The 17,966-nt window shown below is 42.4% G+C and overlaps 1 protein-coding gene across 9 annotated transcripts in view; it reads right to left on the reverse strand.

Annotated features, from left to right (window-relative positions):
• Plcb4 (phospholipase C beta 4) overlaps positions 1-17,966 on the reverse strand; it is a 360,990-nt gene that overhangs the window by 138,685 nt on the left and 204,339 nt on the right. The window lies entirely within an intron of this gene.

Genomic DNA, 17,966 nt, shown 5'->3' on the forward strand with positions numbered 1-17,966 from the left:
CATAAGCACCCAGAAAGGGGTGGGGTCTCTGCCTTCTCTACTATTCTCACTAGTGAGATATTTACTTCCCACTTAAGTTCTCATTCCATCCACATGGCCTCATTACATGAAGGCCTCTAGGGATTGGGGTAGCTGAGGGAACACAGGGACCAGAGGATGCTGGCCTCTGGCTCTGCTTTCTAGGGAGAACAACAGCCATAATGGTGGACGCCATTTCTGGTTTAATTTTTTCAGAGGTCTAGGGATGAGAACAAGGAAAGAGGTATTTGGTGAAAATGGCAGTAAAGTACCCCAGATTTGTTTGATTTTAAAATGTGGGGATGCCATTCTCTGAAATACTTCCTAGGGCCTGATAACAGGGGCAACAGGCAGCTTATTTTACATAAATGAGACAATGAAAACAATGACCTCGCACTAAAAGGTATTGACCCAAGCAATTGATGCTTAAAATAAGGAGCAAATCAAGGTATGTCTAACAATCTAACTGGGTGCAGAAAAACCCCAAACGAGAAATAGCTACCTTTTGAAGAGATGGGGAAGCGGTGGTCCATTGCTCCCCTTTTGCAACCACCTCAAGTCCCCCAGCTAAATGGTTACAGTCTGTAGCAAACTCTCAGCTTGGCTCAGAAGTCCTCCCCTACAAAGAACCAGAAGGTTTCACTACCTCCTCATCCTGCATCCTGCTAGAAAGACATTACCTCACTGCACAGGTCCCAAAGGAAAGGAAGCACCTGAGGAGGGTGGGGCTTTCAAGGGAAGGACCATCAAAGAGCTGGCACAGCGAGGCAGCCTTTCCGGTGTGAACACATGGAGCAGCTCCTGGAAGGAAGCCAGTGGGCTTTGCATGGGCCCATTGTCTGCGTTCTTACACAACTGGACAGATTATTTTACACAGGCAACTGAGGACAATTTCCCAAGACTGCAGAGAGCTGAGACGAAGCAGGCTAGGAGGGGAGTCCAAGATGGGATGGCAGAAAACTCCGTCTAAAGAACAGAACGAGAAACTGGCAGCTTGTACAAGAGCACAGAGGACCCAAAAGGGACTGCTCAGAGGCCAGATACTCCAGGGCATGCATAGCAGCCATGATGACAGCCTGACACCATACAGCACAGCTCTGTAAACTGAGTAAGAAAGTTGCTTGTTTGTTTGTCTTACTCTATCCAGCATCTTTTCTTAAACCTGCTGGATTGCTAAGCTTACAATGTGATTTTAAAATGTGTCCCTTGGACATAACGTCATCTTCGAGGCTCGCCAGGCTGCCGTCACCTAATGTTCTCTGGAAAAAATCCATAGCTATGTTGAAGATTCTGCAGACTGACAGGCTGACCAGGACTTCCTGATGATGGCGTCAGAATGCTGCAGGTGCAAAGCCAAATTTCTCTCAGGCCATGTTGATGTTGAGAGCCAATCGTCATCCAACTCTTGAACCGACCTAACATCCTCTGACTATTAGAGCTACTGTCTGCAGACTATTGGCTTTCTCCAGCTCTGAAGCTGAGAATGCAATCAGAAAGCATCTGAACCCTATAATAGTACTTTTCTCACTTTGCTGTAACCTATCCAGCTGTGAACTCCACCAATGTATTTGGTAAATACATTGATATATGACTGTCTTTTGTTCTTTGTCCACTGATGTTCATACATCCACTTTGAGGGTCGGGGATGCCATTCATGGCAAATAGAGTCCACATTTCTAAGGAAAGGCTGAAGTCACTTATATCTGACTGAGGATGAACCACTTTTCATTCTTTATGAAGTAATTACTGTATTTGGCGTTGATACTGCTACCTCAAGCGTGCAGGATTAACTACAAAACACTGCTCCTCACTCCAAAGTCCTAGGGTTGTTCTGACCTATTTTATTATTGGGCACATAACTCAGTTTTAGGTATTGGATAGACAAAGGACAGTATATAAAATCAGGTTTAATCCAGGTACCTGGCTGACACGGTGGGCTACATAATGACCCCATCAAGCATACTCACATATTAAGGGCTATGAACGTTACCTTACAGGGCAAAAAGCATCTTGACATGGGAAGCTAGTTCTGTATCATTCTTGTGAGGTCTATATCAAAAGAGCCATTATAAGAGGAACATTAGGCAGAGACAGAAAAAGAAACCATGTGGCCACGAAAGCAGAGACTAGAGCAATATGCACATGGGTCAATGAGTGTTGGAGGACACCAGAAGGTGAAAGAGGCCAGGAATGGATTCTCCCTACAGTCTGGGGAAATGTGGCCCTGAGGACACCTTCACTTCAAACTTCTGTAGGAGAAAAATTTCTGCTGCTTTCAGCTACCCATCTGTGGTGACTCTTTACAGTGGTCTAAAAACACATGCCCTGGCTTCTGGAAGCTGCACAGGGTTTCCAACAGGTCTATCAAGTTGTGACGGGACTGGGAATGCAGCAAGTCATGAGTACAGGCAACACCTCTGATGATGTTACTTGGAGTGTTTCTAGAGTCCATGTTATCTCAACAGCTTGGTATGGAAACAATCAATAGAAATTTGAAATGAGCCCTGTGACATCCCCCAAGCCAGCCAAAACTGTTGTCATTTTGTGTCTTTTCTTTGTGAACAAAACAGTAGTACCCCTTGCTTTGACTCGACAACATCCGGTTTTCAATGGACAACAATACTGCAAGGTCCCAAAGGAACTGGCGGGTCTATTAGCAAACCCAACTGCATGTTGGATGCCAGACTCAGTACACAAGGCAATTCTCTGCTCTCCTCAACACTCCTACAACCCATGCCCCCTACCTTAAACCCCTCCATCCCAGAGGCTTCGCTTCCCTTCTCCCAGCTTCTCTTTCCTATATAACCCTGCCAATTGGGCCATGTGCTCTCTTGCTTCTCTCCCTCTTGGTCCTCTCTCCTCTTCCTCTCCACCCCACCTCCCACCACCCACTATCCTCTCATTGCCCCATTCCAGATGTCTCTGGTTGTGGCCCTCCTCATATCTGCAATAAAAACCCTTCTCCTCAAACATATCTTGGAACAGTCATATCCATTTTCATTCAAATACACCACGCGGCACATAGGAATTTTACTAACTGCAACAGTTATCCTTCAACTTTAACCTTGTGATGAAGACATTCCATGGGAATTAATAACCCTATCCCCATCTTAGCCATACAAAGTGAAGCAGACCCAAATAACCACTAAAATCCATGGTAAAAAAATATCTAAGATTATTTTTCAGAGATGAGAAGTTGACACAGAATTTCCACTGACCACAAGTGAGTTGACTGCTTGAATCTTTAAATAATAACCTCTTGTGTTTTTAAAACAGACTAGGACCATCCTGAACTCTCTAGTGCCTGGCTTTACTTCAAGTTGGAATCCAATTCAACACTGACATATCATTAATGATAATTTCCCCATTTGCTAAAAATACCTCCATCTTCATCAGGCCATTAAATAGCTTTTCAAAAAGCACACATGGAGTGCAAGACTAAGAAAATGGTACTAAGCAATAGTGTTGAGAAGTGAGGGTAAGGGCATTCTTGTATACTTGGGGATAATGAATTTTGCAATTAATTCCTATGCCCTTGAAAGGCCCTAGTAATGAGTAGCAATTTCACCAGCGGGATTTCTTCTAACTCAAAGCATGCAAAGCCTGTGGACAAAGATACTGTTGTGCCATTTAAGGTAGAACAATATTGGCTGTCTACAATCGTAACCAACCAATCACTTAAGTACACTACATATTTAGATACTCTGGGGCCTAAAAACAGGGCTGGAAGGTATGGTTGTTTGCTTAACAATGGCAAAGCAGAAGGTTTCCTAAAAATATTCACAGCTTTTGTCAAGCAAATATAAATGTGCCTAACATGTTGTTAAGCAAATAAAAGAGCAAACATGATCCAAACTATTTCCTGTTAGTATAGTTTGAAGGTTAAATGTCTCTCAAAAGCTTGTATGTGGGAGGCTTGGTCCCTAAGCTTCAGGAGGTGAATGGATTCCCCAGGCTTCTGACCTCATTCATGAATGAATTCCCACATCTAGATTCATAGCTTGTTGGGTTTGGAGGGGCTCTATTAGAAAACTCAGCTGTTTCTCTGTGCTTCTTTGTTCTGCCCCACAGGATGCCTGCTGCCCTAAGTCCCGCCCCATCACACACTCACAGCTTTTGGCCAAATGATGCAAAGTTTAATGAAAGTGTAAGCAAAAACAAGGCTTTCTGCCTTTAGGTTCTCTCTCTCTCTCTCTTTCTCTCTCTCTCTCTCTCTTTTCCTCTCTCTCGGAAGTAAAGCAGTCGACATGGTGTACACAGACACATATCTAAACACAAACATGAGGTAAGAGAGATGGTGATCAAGTTTTTAGTGATTTAAAAAATACTTTCCTTTATTTTAAAATATAGAAAATTCTACTCAACACAGATTTTATATTTAAGGAAAAACATTCTCTAAACTGAAAGAAAGATGACATTTAACAAATTATTTCTTTTCAAAAAAATCTGTTTTTACAGTGTCTGTATTTTCCACCAGAGTTCTTGGCAAGAACAAACTAAGAAACGACAAGTAAAGCTGTCAACTGCTTCCTTTCCTCTTCTGGGCTTTAAAGTCTTCACTGTCAACGGGAAGGCTCTCACACATTGGCTGTGAGTAATCATCATTCAGCACCTAGCAACGGGTTCTTCGGTGATGAAACTTGCAGTAACATTTCAGACAGCTATATTGTACTTGAGAAAAAAAATATATTCTTTCAGAATTTCACATATGTATGCAAGGAAATATGTCCGTATCTACCTGATTCCCCCAACTCTTCAAAGATCTTCCCCAATGCTTCCCCTCTTCACAAATTCCATGTCCCTTCCATACCCCTCTCTTTTTAATCACTCGATTAGCGCTGCCCATATGTGCATGGGTATGGGATTATCTACTGTAATACGGTCATCCAATCTGTGACCACAGCCTCAAAGAATGAGTCTCCTTTACTCAGAAGCCATCCAATAGTTCCTCAGGTAGTGGTAGGACCTCAAGAGCACTGCCCCTATCCAATTCATGCTAGAATTGTGGACGGCTTGATCTGCTGCAGCTCTTACATAAACTATAAGAGTCAATGTAAGAGTCAATGTAAGAGTCAATGTAAGAGTCAATGTAAGAGTCAATGTAAGAGTCAATGTAAGAGTCAATGTAAGAGTCAATGGCTACTATGGCTATTTCATGTATTGCTCCCCATCCTCTAGCTCACACATTCTTTTTACTTCAATGATGCTCCCTCAACATCATAGGGTAAGGGGTTGTTTGATAGGAATGTCTCGCTTAGGACTGAACATACAGAGTCACTTATTCTCGGCTTTGGCTAGGACCGCACTGGCCGATGCCCACTGCAAGAAGAAGCTTCCCTGTCAAGTGCTGAGAGGCTCTGCTATTCTTGCTTTTGGAAATAAAACAAATTACAATGGTGTTCTATATGACTACTACAAAAACCTATAGTTTCTGCCATGATGAATCCCATATGACGTCCAGTTGGATGGAAAATAATCTCCCAGTGTGCACAAACCCACGGCCCACAGGAGTGAAATGAGGCTAGAAGGTGAAAATACAAGTATTTGCCTCCAGCTCTTCCACCTCAAAACTGATCAGAAATATGATCAAAGTGTGACTTGATTTGTGATAATTTAAAAATCTGATGAATGTATTTAAAATTTTTTTAATTTAAAAGAACTGTCTTTACACATGCATTATGTGAACTTCATGATCATAATATAAGCTTCATTAGATGAGGATGTTCCACGGTGAGCAGGAAACATGGGGAGTTAAGAACAAGCTTGATTTGAATACAGTAAATAGCTGCTACCATGTTATAGGGAGCACACAGGAATAACACTCCTTGCCCAAAATAAGGCTCACAACTGACACTCCTACAGCAAAAGACAGATTATATTCAAGGCATAATAAATGCATTTAGAAAGTTTTACAAGATATGGAAATGAATACCCATAGAAATGGGAGAAAACTGTGTTTTACACACGGGTTTCATTCTAAGTGGGCAGCCATATAGCAATTATAACAGCTGAGTAATGGGGTACAATCTCGGTAAGTTATCAAACCATGTTTTTTCACATTCTTTCTGTCACCTCCGTGTCTTCCTTCCTTGTTCCTGTGTATGAGAGTCACCACAGAGACAGGAGAAAAGTCAGATACTGACCTTCCTGCAGTTTTCCTCAGCTTACAATACATAGTATGCCAAGGTGCCACATGTTAGGGCTGTGTGCTCTGAGCCCAGCAATATAGTTAGTCCGCGATGATCAGTTTTCAAAAACAGAATACAACAAAGTGCAACTGTTCCCCAAAGGGAGCTGATTCATTTCCCCTGACTGCTGGGATGTTAGTTGGTTGACTGTAACATTTCTCATGCATGGCATCATCGGAGTTTTATCTAGGCCTCCCAAATCCTCTTCAACAGGTTAAATGACTGAAACTATTAAAGTAGTTGTCCATGACGGAGGGTTTCTAGTCTGATAACCCACTGCTAATCACTTCTTGCCTGGAAGTTCAGTCCCTCGGGAAGATGCAGGTCATAGCTCATGTTGGGGAAGCACAATGGTGAGGAAGAAGGCGCTCTGCAGAGGTCAGGAGAACCCAGCCATAGCACTCCTGCACAGTTCCTTCTGAGCTGTGCACTCCTAAAAGCATATTAGGTCCATCTCCGGCTTAACAGTATTTTGGTATCGTAGAAATTAAACTGCCATTTACATATAAACCAATCCCCTTTATAGTAATGAATGACAGAAACAGAGATGAAGAAATTCATATTTAATATGATACAAGGAAATATAAAAGAACAATCAAAATGTTCACACATAGCCATATACAACATGATGGGCCAATCAGAGATGGCAGTCCCATCAGAGTGTAATAGAATCAGATAATTCATATAATTTAGTATTAATAAAGCCGCCACATCAATACAATACCACATATTGCTCATATGTTTGTGGTGATACTAAGTTACTTCAGTTTGTTATTTCAGTAACAAATTTACTGAAATGCCAGTCATGTAAAAGTATAGACATAAAATTATCTGTACTTCATAAAAGTTGACAATGACTTTTCTATCTTATGTATTTAGCACGTAATACTTTTTAATTCTTGAGGGATAGAGTGTTCCTACCAGCAACAATGGTTACCGTCTGTGCTGGACTTCACCTGTGCCTGGTACAGCCCATGGCTGCCATATCTCATGACTACAGCAGGAGACCATGTGGAGTGACTGACCTAAACCACGTGAGTCTGCATTAGTGCAGTACAGGATGCCAAAACCACCTAAGAGCACACTTCCCAGAGTGAGACACAGATCTCAGAACATGGCACATGACTCTCCAGATGTAAGAATGAAAGAGAATGTGTGTGTAGGAGGAGCTGAGGAGGAAGGAAGTATATAATTATGCCTGTCCTCTAACTCACTAATAACCAATTAGTTTTTATAGAGCTTCCACCTATTGTAAATATTTTTCAAAGTCAAGATACCACTCTGTCTCTGAAATAAATACATCTTCCTGTCTGTGGGGTACAGTAAACACCGGCAGCATTTTATTATGTCTTAGTACTTAAGATGAACATGGTTAACCTCAGCGGCCCTGAGAAATGAAATTAAGTGGCTCTTGGATACTTGTAAATCTTGAAGAACTTGTAAATCAGTGAAGAACCTGATGTAATTGGGTTGTTTGCTGTTTGCTTTGGAGGCAGAGTCTGACCATGTTGCCCAGTCTGGCCCTGAAGTCTTGGACTCAGTTCATCCTCCTGCCTTGTCCTCCTGAGTATTTCGGACTACATCCACATGCCATTGCCTCTAGCTTAGAGAGGACTCCACCCTGACACCCTTCATGCTCCTACCAAGCCCTCCTAAAGCCCCAAACCAAACAAATAAACAAAACAAAATCAGAAGAAGTCCCTCAAATATTCAGGTGCAGCAGGGAACTAAGGTGGATATCAGCCATCCATCCAAACAACTTCTCCCTTATGGGTAGGTGTTAGTTACACACAGCTGGGAGAAGAAGGAACATGGACCACCTCGCTTTCACAGTTGGACATCCTACTAAGTTTGGGGAAAAGTGAAACAAAATGCCCATGTGCATAGAAAACCTTCAGCTTGGGGAAGAGGGTACAAACACATTATACAAAAGCTCCAGGTTTGCTTCTTTGCTTCATTTTGTTTTGTTATTGTTGCTGTCGTTTGTTTTTGAGACAGGGTTTCTCTGTGTAGCCCTGGCTGTCCTGGAGTTCACTATGTAGACCAAACTGGCCTTGAACTCACAGAGCTCTACCTGCCTCTGCCTCCGAGAGCCGGGATTAAAGAAGTGGGCGACCACATGGTTCCAGGTATGCTTAACCAGGAGTTTCAAGAACTCCTGTGCTTGGAAAAATAAGGGACTTCAGGATGGAGATCGTGAGAAAGCCAGTTTTGGTTAACATCTGCCTCGGCTTCAGTTTCCTCCCTGGAGAGCCCTCCAAGCTGCTAGTAGTTCGTTCCGGATACCAATATTAGAGTGAGCATTGAAACTAGGAGCCTACAGGGGAAAGTCCAAAGAAGACTTGGGCGCTGTTATCTGACCTTAAATCAGTGCTTCTCAGAAGACGGTACTGGATGGTTAATCCTCACTGTCACCGTCACTGGATTTGGAATCACTTAGGAAACACCTTGGGGTGTTTTTGAAGGTGTTTCCAGAGAGGTTTTACTGAGGAGGGAAGATTCATCTTGAACATGGGTAACACCACGGGCTGGGTGCTGAACTGACCAAAAAGAGAAAAATGAGCAAGTCCTACACATTACCCTTTCTCTGCCTCCTGGTCTATTGAGATATGAGGAAGCCCAGCCATATGATTCTGCTTCCATAAACTTTACAGAATCTTTCTTTCCCACCACCATAAACTTTACTTCCCCAAAACATGAACCAAAACCAAATTTTCCTTCCATGAAACTAACACGGGTACCTAGACAGCAACCACTAACTGGGGGCTTCCTACCCATGTATAACTGTAGGTCCAATGGCCTTTTCTAAATACCAATCCTGGAGAAAGGGGCCCTGGAGTCCAAGGCATATGCAGCTAGGCAGGAGGTTCTGATAGAGACTAAAGCTTGAGAGCAGCTAGTGGAGTCTTTACCTAACAGAAAAGGAGGCTGAGAGGAGAGAAAAACCCTAGATGGGGACCAGGGACTAAAGTCCAGGAAAGTCACCAAGATTTGCCTATAATGTGCATCTTCCCAGCCCGAGGAATCAGGCACATGGTGACTGAGCATAGGGAGCTGCTTTCCGATTGACACCATGCCAGTACTGAGGTCCTGAAGTTACTGTGCTATTCCTTTAAGCATGCCTTTCAAGCTTCCTTCTTAAAGGTGAAAAAGAAGTTGTGTCCTTTTGTTTCAACTGTCAACTTGATATATTCTAGAATGACCCTCACTGGAGGACTGTGTAGCTCAAGTTGCCTGTGAGTGTGTCTATGGAAGATTCTCTAGATTATGCTAATTGAGGCGCTAATTACTGGTTCCCCTTACAGAAGCAGAAGCAGAGGCAGGTCACCTCCAGCAAGCTCACTGGTAATCCATAGCCCCTTCTCTACAGGGTTGCACTGCCACACACAGTATTGCAGTATGTTAACCAGCGTCTTCACCTACCATGAACTCTATGACGTCCTAGACCGTATTTGGATCATAGTGTCAATATATTGGATCTCAATAAACAATGAATGGTTACCTTTCTCTTTGGATGAACTCCAACCAACCCTAAATACAAACCGGGAAGAGGAAATTAATATTCACGAAATGACATCAAAGTACCTTTAATGTAGGAACCTGTTCTTCCCTCCTGAGTCTCCAAATGTCCCAGTATTCTGTTCATAAAGGACAGACCCTGCCGTTTGCCTGAAATGCAGTGTGCAAAACAAGTTTCCGTTCGCCATGTGGCTCTGTAGCTGACTGAACTTGTGAATAACATCCAGGCTGGATGTCTCCTCTACAGTTTTCGAAGCCCCACACTGCACCTCAGCCCACTCTCTCTGAGAGTATAGACCTCACATTGGCACCTGAGTCCTGAGGAAGAGAAATAATACCCTCACCTTATCCTTATGGAAGGCCTAACTTTCTTGTCCCCTTTAAGAGGATATCCTATCCCCTTGTAAGGCCTTACAGACCTCTGATGCTCATCTCTCTCAACTTTACTCTTTTGCCCTTGAACTATCTGTCTCCCATAATTAGGTAAAATGCCACCAACGTGAATAGTACTTCTTAAAAAAAAAAAACGATTTTACAGGCTCAACTTTTGCTTTAATTATCAGAGTATTTCAAAGGAAAGGTTTTAACTTTATCTTTCCTTGAATAATCTTTCTGATGCTTGCCTTAGGCATGAATATGTGTTAAGTCTGAAGACTACAAGGCTGGATTGCATAAAACAGGAGTAGGCTGTGGACAGGACAGGCCCAAATTCAAGGATTCAAAGGCTCCTTTCTTTTAAGAACTATTTTCTTATTAAAATAAGCACACACAATGGACTATTAAATTTAACCAAGATTCCTTGCAGTTCCACACTGGCTAAGCTGTTTTATAAATAGGCCATGCTATTATTACAAAGGAATCACAGGAGGAGAATAAAGTTTAGGACTATGCATAGTGGAACCGAGTCCGGGCCATATATGGGGAAAATAGAATATGTAGGCACTAAATGTGTCCAAAAGCAACAGTTGTCCCATGTCCATACCCAAAAAGGTATTTCTCTGTGACTGGAAAATAATCAGTTAAAGACATATGGCAAAAATAAACCTGAAACTCACCCCACCAGAGGTTGCATTGTATGTTCAAAATGGCATAATCTGAACCCCTCGAATGTTTCATTTAAACTCAGTGATGGAGCTGATAAAAATAAAGACAGTGAGAAGAAAGTACATGGAATTTTTAACTCCTAGGGAAGTCGTTTCTACTTTTAAATTTTTTAAATTACAAACAACTTGATTTATTTAATTTTGGGGTGTGTGTACGTGCGCACATGTGTGCATTCCCATGAGTGTAGGGGATTGTGGCGATCAGTCAGATCTCCTGGGGCTGGAGTTACAGGCAACTGTGATATCCAAGTTAGACACTGGTGTGTTGGTGAGGTTTCAGGGTTTTTGTTGTTGTTACTGTTGTGGTTTTTTTTCCCCAGATCTCTTGACCCAGAGCCAAGGCCATCTGAAGAAAGGGAACTTCAATTGAGAAAATTTGTCCATATGGTTAGCCTACAGGTTTGGGGCATTTTCTTAATTGATGATTGATATGATAGGACCTAGGATACTGTGGGTGGGAGACATCGGACACTTAGGAAGTGATTCTGAGTTGTATAAAAAAGCAGGCTGAGCAGGCCATGGAGAGAAAGCTAATAGACTGCATTTCTGCAAGGCCTCTGCTTCAGTTCTGCCCTAACTTCCCTCCACAATAGGCTACAGTTGGGGGCTGAAATGAACGCTTTCCTCCCCAGCTTGTTTCTGGTCATTTGGTGTTTTATTACAACAGGAGACAAACTAGGAGGGCTGGAAACTGAAGGCGGGTTCTCTTTGCAAGAGCAGTATTAGGTTCTTAACTCCTGGGCCACCTCTCCAGTCCCATCTACTTTTTAAATCTAGGCAAATTCTTAAACAAAACAGAAAAACCTTTCTCTTCTAGCTTGGTTTTAGCCTTTGAATGCATAAACCTGTAAAGAGCCTAGAAGAAAAAAAAATACAAAATCCTTTAACTCAGTTCATTTAAGGGCTAAATATTACTTTAAATGATGATCTTCTGGCTTCCTTCCTCTGGGTCTGGCATTGCTTTTTAACTACTCTTTCAGTGGAGCTGGAACAGTCACCACTGAGCTAAGTGTTCATATATATGTGAGTGAGTTAAGAATGTTCCTCTCAGAACAGGCTGCAGTGGTGTCTTGTGCATTCCAGGCTCAAATCTCTTTAAGGCAATATGGTCACACAGTCACTCATCCTGTCTTTCCCTTCATAAGGACTTCACTGGATACAGAGAGGGGATGTGGCGTTTTGACTAATGGCTCCCAAAGGTACATATATTTGAATGCTTAGTCATCAGGGAGTGGCACTATTTGGTAAGATTAGAAAGATTAAGAGGTGTGGCTTATTTCTTATTTGAGGAAGAGTGTCACTAGGGGTGGGCTTTGAGGTTTTAAAAGCCCATTCAAGAGCCAAGAATCTCTCTTCCTCTCTGCCCACAGATCAGGATGTAGACGTCAGCTACTGCTCCAGCACCTGCCTACATGCTGTCATGGGCCCCACCATGATGATAATGGACTAAACTTCTAAAATTGTAAGCAAGCCTCCAATTAAATGCTTTCTTTTACATGGCCATGGTCAGAGAGTCTGCTGTATCCTTAGTGAACAGTGAGGTGGCTCTGTTCTAGCTTTTCTACTTTCTTATCTTTTAGAAGGGACCTACTCGAGAAACCTATTAAAATTGCCTCACAATTTTATTAGATGTTTTTGTCTAGAAAATATAAAAGCATCTTGATTTTGTCATTTCTTCAGACTTCACCCCATTGTGAAGGTCCCCATTTACATATAAATTAAAACCTGCATGCTTTTCTCTCGTTAGTGGGTCTTATTAATTTGGTTCCTAAGAAAGCCAAACCGATGACACATGAACTAAGTGGAGTTAGTGGGAAATTCCTTTTCCCTGACTCAGGAATAGGCATAACAACTAGGAGTGGGGGCTGCGGCTGTGGCTACGGCTGTGGCTCTGAGACAGGGTGCTTGCCTAGCTGCACCAGGTCCCAGGTTCCTCCCTCAGAACCACAAACAAGCAGCAAAGCCCCGGTGTACCCAGCAAATGCTGCTGCTGGCTTGGTATGATAGCCCAGCAGGGAGACTAAAACCTGGTCTTCCTCCTTCACTTTAGACACATGGCTCCCACGTTTGTGTAACGAGCTAAACACTCCAGTGTGACATTAAGAAAGTGAACGAGAGACAGCCAATTTTTACAGTTCTATAAGCAATTTGTTCACAGCTGTAAAAGTGGGTCTAGCTATAATTATATATTAAGCTATTTCCACAATGAATATTAAGCCTTCCAAATTGGAAACAGACTGACAATGACAAACGGGCTCTGAGTCTAGCTCTGATCCATTGCAGCCATTTGCTAAATGCCGAGGGGGCATCTAACCTCTTTAGGGTTTCGGGTGTCCTTGTTTGTACATGATATACTTTCCTGAACTCTTCTAGCTTAGCTGGACTAAGCATTATTTATGATTGTGAAGAGATTAAAGTCTATGTGTGTCAAAGTTATTTAAGACCATACATATCCTTCCTGGAATATATTTATTTCCCAAAGAGAAAGCCACACTCAGATGGGTCCAAGTCAGATGTTAGACAATGTGTTGTCCTTGTGTATTGAAGAGCAAACCGCAGAGAAATGACAAGGTGACATTCCCAGAACAGCCCTCTAGTATCAAAGCACACTTACAAGATGCCAAACATTTCCCAATCCTTGGAAGGTCAACAACCTTGAAATAATTGCCCCTTTCATAAGATCTGTGCTTTCATCGGAGTGTTTTAAAGTGTGTTTGCTTCTCCAGCTTGTATAGGAACTAAAAAACATCCTTCGTTCTAACAAGGCCCAAAGGCAACAGGAAGGCACCAGAGGTCGGGCCCAAGTGAAGTCCCTCCCAAAAATTTGTATCCTATACTATTTTAGTAAAAGCCTTTGACATTTAATTCAAGTCAGGCTGGGAAAAACAGAGTAAACCCTGGGTTTCTTGAACTAAGTTCGCTGCCCCCGGTAAGACAAGGGCTTGATTCCCTCAAGTGTCTGTACGAAAAAGCAGTGTTCCTGGAAACCGCTTTGGTCCTGGTGTCATCTGCGATCAATTATTCTGTTTCTTGAGGGAAAGAGTTTGAACAAACAGACTCTAAAATGCCACAAGGCTGCAGGCCAGGAGGACAGAGTTGCAGTATGTTAGACAAGCCAACTTCCTGCAGTTACAACCAGAGAAAGAGCTGGAACAGCACTTATCTTGGGAGTGCTGATACCAGGACCACTGACTGCCGTCCTTCTAGGTTTGAAGTTGCCCCTGAAGAACACTCCCATCACAGGCGGAAGGAAGGCTTTATTTGACTAAGCCTTTTCACAGACTCCATTCCAGTCAGAAACCATCTGCCCAATAGCAAGTTGTGAAAAATAGAGTTCAGAGAATTCCATGTCCCTCAGAACTAAAATTTAACGCTGCGGTGGCTTCTCCTTCAATGTGCAGCCCCCATTCTCAATACCAGTGTTCCTGTAATACAGTGAAACACTCTGAAGGAATGGCCTCCAAGCAGCGTGACTGAATGTGACCTTTTCCTGTCGTTCACTTTAAGATGCTTAATAACAGGGAGCTAAATGAAAACTAAAGACTGCTTCGCTGCAGAAGGGAATGTCTGGAAGGCCACCCCCTCCAGTTCCCTCCCTAGGCATCACCTGAGGACAGATTCTTGCAGCGTCTACGTCAAAAACACGCAATAGAAAAAAATTTTATATTATCCCTGGGGAAAGGCAGTTTATTTTAAATGTACTCATAAAATAACTATTCATTTGTTAAGAATCTCTTTTAAAAAACTGCTTGTTTATAGAATGTTCTAAAATTTAGAGAGAAATTTCAATGTGAGGGAGAAAGAGCAGGCTCTACACATCTGCTGCACTGCATTAACTGGCCCTCAGTGCTAATTGAGGGCTAAATATCTGTAGTGGACACTATAACAAAATTTGGTAGTTGCCTACATTTAATACTGGTAAAACCACAACAGCATTCAACCATTACATGTGTTTTAGTTTTATTCTTCTCTTTTCAAAATCAAAGGAAATGACATCCAATTTGACCATAACTTGAATAAATCAGGTCTGGTGGATAATACATCTACTGTCATTAAATGTTTGTGATACTAAAAGTTTTGAAAGGAATGCTGACAATTAAGATATATTTTAACCACCAAGGTTGCATCCTTCTTATGGCCCAATTTGTTTAAAAAAAATAAAAGGGGTTGTTACTGATTTTGTCATTTCCTAACCACTGACTTAATTTAACTATCTTAAAACATGGGATCCACCTCAAATGTTCTGCTCAAATGCTTTTGAGCACCTAGGCCTGGAGTCTTCCATCTCGATCGTTATCTTGGCTACAACTCACCTTAAGTTCCCTGATTCTTAACTCTCACCTTTTGCTTCTCTCTTGCACATTCTCTCTCTGCAGCAAGTGCTGCCCAGCCTTCTGTTCTTTATCTTTTCTTCCTTGCTTGGCAAACAAGTGCCATCACCAATCTCGTCTCCCTTTTAGAGCTTCAGACCTTGTATGCAGTGCATTCTGCGACATTGTAACAGAAAGCAATGACAAGATCTTTGGGGATGCTGCTATGCTTTGGATTAATGTGCTGCTCCTAAGATTCAGATGCTAAAGGCTTGGTCCTCAGCTGATTAGCCTCTCGAAAGTGAAAGAATTTTTAAGAGGCAACGGGTGGTGGTCGCACATTTCTTTAATCCCAGCAATCAGGAGACAGAGGCAAGTGGATCTCTGTGAGTTCGAGACCAACCTGGTCTACATAGAGAGTTGCAGGACAGCCAGGGCTATACAGAGAAACCCTGACTCAGGAAGGAAGGAAGGAAGGAAGGAAGGAAGGAAGGAAGGAAGGAAGGAAGGAAGGAAGGAAGGAAGGAAGGAAGGAGAAAGAAAGGAGGGAGGGAGGGAGGGAGGCAGGGAGGGAGGAAAGAAAGAAAGAAAGAAAGAAAGAAAGAAAGAAAGAAAGAAAGAAGGAAGGAAGGAAGGAAGGAAGGAAGGAAGGAAGGAAGGAAGGAAGAAAAGAAAAATTTAAAAGAGAATTTTTAAAGAAGTGTGTCCTGGTGTGAGGTCTTCAGGTTACTGGGGCATGCTCTTGAAGAGGACAGTGTTATTCCAACTTCATCTTCTTTGCCTCTTTCATTCCAGGCCAGTAGTTGAGTGGTTCTACTCTACCACATAATCACATACTGCCTAACAATGACCCGAGGAAGTGTGGCTGATAAGTCAGTCATGAACCAGTCTACAACAAACATGAGCCCAAAAGCTTTCTCAAGCTCTGTAACTTGATTATTGCAGGTACTTGCACCACAATGGAGAGACATGCCAGAGGTTATTATACAAAGCAACCATGAGACAAAGGAAACTGTCCTTCTCATATGACAAACACCTAAACTCTCAGTGAACTTCACCTTAAATGAGCTAGTGGTGAAGATATAGTGGCTTAATACTTAATCAGTTTTCAAGAGTGCCCTATTTAAAAGACATGACAATCTCAGCCAACCAACAGATGCCATCATTTAAGTATTTCATGGCTCCTGTGCTACAATCTTCAGAGGCCTATGAACAGAACAGTGACCTGAGGAACAATATGAAAATGAACCATTTTTGTCATGCAAGGTAAGGCTCTAAAGACTACAGAGTTCAGATGAGCTCTTCCTGTAATGGAGTGAGAACCAAAGCCAGAAAACTTCTGTAACATGAGGGGCCAGCTTGTTGGGGTATCCGTCCCACCCGGTACCCCATAGCCGGCAAGTCCCCAAAGAAAATCAATCACACAGAGATCTCTATAAGTTATAAAGCTGATTGGCCCATTAGGTCAGGCTACTTATTAGTCCTTGTAACTTATATTAATCCATTATCATTATCTATGTTAGCCACACTGGCTCAGTACCTTTCTCAGCGTGACAGCTCACATGTTGCCTCTTTGGTGGTCTGTGCAGGAAAGGCGGAGGGAGCTTCTGCTTCCAGAATACTCCCAGTCTCTTTGCTCCACCCCTACTTCCTGTCTGGCTTTCCCGCCTATACTGCCTGCCTGGCCAATCAGCATTTTATTAAAATATGATTGACAGAATACAGACAATTGTCCCACACCAAACTTCAGGCAAGCAGGCCACTGTGCCACAACCTACCAATGGAGCCGAGGAGACTCATCAAGCCCATAGCCTGACTTCTCAGGCCAAGTCAAGAGAGACTTCTTCATGTATTTGGAAGAGGAAATAATAAAGTCTGTCTTCAACCAATAGTAGAAATCACAAATAAGGACCAATGATCTCAGGATCACATAATTTTATTTTTGTAGTTATTCATTTACTTATTTTGTTTTTTACTTTTGCAGTGCCAGGGCTGGAACCTAGTGGCCTAAATATGATAGGTAAGCTCTCTATCATATAGGCCATGAGCCCAGCCAGAAATGCAGACTATAAATCATCAGGAAACTAAAATTATTTTACAATGAAGTGAGCTGTTTCACAGAGCAGATACTTCCATGCACTTAAGAACGTGGAGGGTCCCTTCTTAGAAGTGACCAAAAGACTGCTTGTTGGGTGACTGCTGGATTAATTCGCCCTTCTGCTGTCTTTCAAAACTAGCCCTGGGTTAGTACAAGCCACTGTGACTACAGGCGCCTTATAAACTCCTGTGAATCAGCGTCTAATCATTCCCTCACCACAGATACATGGTGAGCTGTGTTCTGCTGTTTATTCTGGAAAGAATATTAGTGACAGCTCAGGAGTGAATAGTTAGCTGCAGAATGGCTGGCTCTTGGGGAATGCCTGCCTGATTTCCGTCTGCATACGGCCTTGGAGCTACTAACGAAGACAACTGCCTTCTTCTTACAGAACTATCATCTTCTTGGTTCCTGGTTTGAAAGGGACTTGAAACACTCAAAGTATTAAGAATAGCACAGAAGGCAGCGGGCAGTATGGCTCACGCTGAATACACCTCTTGAGCCTTTTTCTACTCTAAACGAGAACTGACAACAAATGTAAAGTCAAAGCTGCGAGCTTCAGATTTTCGTCATTTTTAGCCGTCTCTGTGCCAGTCTCCAGAAGACAAAGAACTCTGATTTCAGGATTCCAGCCAACATTAATTCTGGGAAGTCACAGTTTGTGTGCCAAATAGTAATCATTTTGTTTTATAAACTGAATACAATATCCCAAATTAATACTTGTCACAAACCA

This window comes from Myodes glareolus, chromosome 10 (genome assembly GCF_982192425.1).
Source record: "Myodes glareolus chromosome 10, mMyoGla1.1, whole genome shotgun sequence".
NCBI classification, from domain to species: domain Eukaryota; kingdom Metazoa; phylum Chordata; class Mammalia; order Rodentia; family Cricetidae; genus Myodes; species Myodes glareolus.